At 41.2% G+C, this 4,287-nt stretch overlaps 1 protein-coding gene across 2 annotated transcripts in view; it reads left to right on the top strand.

Moving 5' to 3' along the window:
- SCML2 (Scm polycomb group protein like 2) overlaps window positions 1-4,287 on the top strand; it is a 140,503-nt gene that overhangs the window by 13,974 nt on the left and 122,242 nt on the right. The gene's annotated exons all lie outside the window — the stretch shown is intronic.

The raw sequence follows: 4,287 nt of genomic DNA, 5'->3' as shown, positions 1-4,287 counted from the left end.
TCAGCCTCCTGAGTAGCTGGGATTACAGGTGCCTGCCATCACATTTGGCTAATTTTTGTATTTTTAGTAGAGATGGGGTTTCACCATGTTGGCCAGAGTGGTCTTGAATTCCTGACCCCAAGTGATCTGCCCGCCTTGGCTTCCCAAAGTGCTGGGATTACAGGCGTGAGCCACCGCGCCAGGCCTTGTTTATCATATGTTAGATTGCAAAATAAGCAGTAACTTCTGTCCTGAGCGTCAATCTTAAGAATAGTGGAGATTTTCCTTAAGGAATGAACTTTTTACATTTTATTTTTATTTATCGATTTTTGAGACAGGGTCTCACTCTGTTGCGCAAGCTGGAGTGCAGTGGTGTGATCTCAGCTTACTGCAACCTCTACCTCCCAGGCTCAAGCGATCCTCCCAACTTCCTGAGTAGCTGGGATCGCAGGTGTGTGCCACCATGGCCTGCTAAGTTTTGTATTTTTTTGTAGAGATGGGTTTCACTGTGCTGCCCAGGCTGGTCTGGAACGCCTGAGCTCAAGCGATCCTCCCACCTTGCCTCTCAGAGTGCTGGGATTACAAGTGTGAGCCACCGTGTCCAGCCTTTGGTATGAACTGGCATTTATTATTCATTGTACATTTCATTTTAGCTAAGAAATGTTGGCTTTATGAATTTATTATATAGAGAGAATTTCATTTGAAGATTATGGATATATGGAATTTGGTGGTATATATTTAAAAGTGGTTCAAATATATGTTGTATATGGGTTTACATATATGATTTTTTAAAATTTGAAGGGTATACACCAGATGGTTAACAACAGGTATTGTTTGGTGGTGGAGTTATAGGTGATTCTTTCCCCCTTCTTTTTGCTTATCTGTGTTCTCATTTATTTATTTTCGATGATGATGAATATGTAAAAAGAAAAAGAAAATTCTGGTTTCTAGGAGTCCACAAGGATGTTTTGGCTCATAAAGGACCAAAAGCCACCTTCTCTTCTTTTTAATTTAATTTTTATTTTTAGAGCTGGGGTCTCTGTTGCCTAGGCTAGAGTGAAGTGCTGGTGTGATCATAACTCACTGCAGCCTTGAACTCATGGGCTCAAGTGATCCTCCCTCCTCAGCCTCCCAGGTAGCTGGGACTATAGGTGTGCTCCACGATGCCTGGCTAATTATTTTATTTTATTTTTCTATAGTATGGTGTCTTGCTGTGTTGTCCAGGCTGGTGCCAAATTTCTGGCCTCAAGTGATCTTCCTACTTTGACCTCCTAAAGTGCTGGGATTATGGCATGCACCATGGTGCCCGGCCCAAAAGCTATTTTCAATACTCACCTACCTTAAAGGAAATAATATATTAATGAATAATTACCTCAAAGTCATACAGCATAAGATGATGTCAATTTTCCTTTGGCTTTAGCTAGAATGTATCTTTTCTGATAATGCTGATTAGTAGATGACAGCTGCTTTCTTTGATAGTGATATGTCTGGTTGTTATACATATATACATTTATTTATTTCTACTTAATATAAGAGTGATTTAGTTTAGAGTTCCTGTTTTGTTAAGCAGCAACTCTTTGGTCTGTACTTTGGAAGAGTAACCAAGTAATGCTTGGAAATCCAAGTTGGAACATAGTTTCATTTTACAACATGATTAATTTTAAATGTTAATGCTAAAACTCACTAATTTCAGGAAGTTTTCATTAGGACAGATGGGGTGGGATAAGGAACAGTCTTTGAGCTTCTACTTGTTTGAGATACTATGCTGGGTGTTCCTACACTGCCTCATTTTCTTTCCTTTTTTTTTTTTTTAATGAGACAGGGTCACCACACACTGTCACCTGGGCTAGAGTGCAGTGGCACCATCATGACTCACTGCAGCCTCAACTTCCCAGGCTCAGGTGATTCTCCTACCTCAGCCTCCCGAGTAGCTGGGACTACAGGCATGTGCCACCACACCCGGCTAATTTTTGTATTTTTTTTGTAGAGATGGGGTTTTGCCATGTTGCCCAGGCTGGTCTCCAACTCCTGGGCTCAAGCGATCCTCCTGCCTTGGCCTTCCCAAGTGCTGGGATTATAGATATGAGCCACCACACCCAGCCCCTCCTATCTAACCTAAACTTTTTACACTTTGACCAACTCCCCATTCCTTGCTCCTTCCTCCCCAGCCTCTGGTAATCATCCTTCTACTCTGTACTTCTGCGAGTTCAACTATTTTAGATTGCACATGTAAATGAGATCATACAGTTTGTGCCTGGATTTTTTTTTCTTTTTTTCTTTTTTTTTGAGACAGTCTCCCTTTGTTGCCCAGGTTGGAATGCACTGGCGCAATCTTGGCTCACTTCAGCCTGCGCCTCCCAGGTTCGAGCAATTCTCCTGCGTCAGCCTCCCGAGTACCTGGGACTACAGGCGTGTGCCACCATGTCCGGCTAATTTTTGTATTTTTAGTAGAGATGGGGTTTCACCATGTTGGCCAGGCTGGTCTCGAGTTCCTGGCCTCAAATGATCCTACCGCCTCGGCCTCCCAAAGTGCTGGGATTACAGGCGTGAGCCACCGTGCCTGGCCCTTTCATCTTTTCTAATATATGCATTCAATGTTGTAAATTTCCTTCTAAGTACTGCTTTCACTGCAATGGACAAATTTTGATAAGCTGTATTTTCATTTTCATTTAGTTGAATTAAAAAAAATTATCTTGAGCTTTCTTCTTTGACCCATGTATTGTTTCAAAGTGTGTTGATGAATCTCCAAATATTTGGGAGTTTTTCAGCTATCTTTCTGTTATGGATTTCCAGTTTAATTCCATTGTGGTCTAAGAACTGAAGCATTGTATGGTTTCTATTCTTTTAAGTGTGTTAAGGTGTGTTTTATGGCCCAGAATATGGTCTGTCTCGGTGAATGTTCTATGTGAGCTTGAGAAGAATGTGTATTCTGCTGTTGTTGGATGAAGTAGTCTCTAGATGTCAATTATATCCAACCGATGATGTTGAGTTCAACTATGTCCTCACCGATTTTCTGCCTGCTAGATCTGTCCATTTCTGATAGAGAGTTATTGAAGTCTCCTACTATAATAGTGGATTTATCTGTTTCTTTTTTAGTTCTATCAGTTTCTGCCTCATATTTTGATGCTCTCTTGTTAGGCGTATACACATTAAGGATTGTCATATCTTTTTTGAGTATTGATCCCTTTATCATTATGTAATGCCCGGCTTTATCCCTGATAACTTTCCTTGCTCTCAAGTCTGCTCTGTCTGAAATTAGTATAGCTATTCCTGGCTTTTTTTTGGTTAGTATTAGCATGGACTTTCTCCATCCCTTTACTTGTAGTTTATATGTGTCTTTATATTTAAAGTGTTGTTGTTTTGGTTTTTTTTTTGTAGCCAACGTACAGTTGGTTTTTTTTTTTTTTTTTTTTTTTTTTTTTTTGAGACAGTCTCGCTCTGTTGCCCAGGCCGGAGTGCAGTGAGTGGCGTGTTCTTGGCTCACTGCAACCTCCACCTCCCATGTTCAAGTGATTCTTCCGTCTCAGCCTTCCAAGTAGCTGTGACTACAGGCGCACATCACCACATCTGGCTAATTTTTGTATTTTCAGTAGAGCCAGGGTTTCACCATGTTGGCCGCTGGTCTCGGACTCCTAACCTCAGGTGATCCACCCGCCTTGGCCTCCCAAAGTGCTGGAATTACAGGCACCCAGCCTAAAGTGATTCTTGATATAGTTGGATTAATAGCTACTGTATTTATTACTGTTTTCTGTTTGCCCTTGTTTTTTGTTCTTATTTTTGTTTTCTACATTTTCTGTCCTTTGTGGTTTTAATGGAACATTTAATATGATTCAGTTTTCTCTCCTTTGTAAGCATATTATTCTTTTTTTTTCCACTTTTTTTTAGCGGTTGCCCTAGAATTTGCGATATACATTTACAGCGAATCTAAGTCTGCTTTTAAGTAACAGGACCATTCTTTTCTTATTTTATTTTATTTTATTTATTTATTATTTTTTTTCGAGACAGAGTCTCACTCTGTCGCGCAGGCTGGAGTGCAGTGGCGTGATCTTAGCTCACTGCAAGCTCCGCCTCCCAGGTTCACACCATTCTCCTGCCTCGCCTCAGCCTCCAGAGTACCTGGGACTACAGGCGCCCGCCACCACGCCCGGCTGATTTTTTGTATTTTTTAGTAGAGATGGGGTTTCACCATTTTAGCTAGGATGGTCTTGAACTCCTGACCTCGTGATTCCCCCGCCTCGGCCTCCCAAAGTGCTGGGATTACAGGCATGAGCTACCGTGCCTGGCCTTTTTTTTTTTTTTTTTTTTTTT

This window comes from Hylobates moloch, unplaced genomic scaffold (genome assembly GCF_009828535.3).
Source record: "Hylobates moloch isolate HMO894 unplaced genomic scaffold, HMol_V3 SCAFFOLD_7, whole genome shotgun sequence".
Lineage (NCBI taxonomy): Eukaryota > Metazoa > Chordata > Mammalia > Primates > Hylobatidae > Hylobates > Hylobates moloch.
Note: the sequence above shows the minus strand (reverse complement) of the source record. Positions and strands in the feature narration are given on the sequence as shown.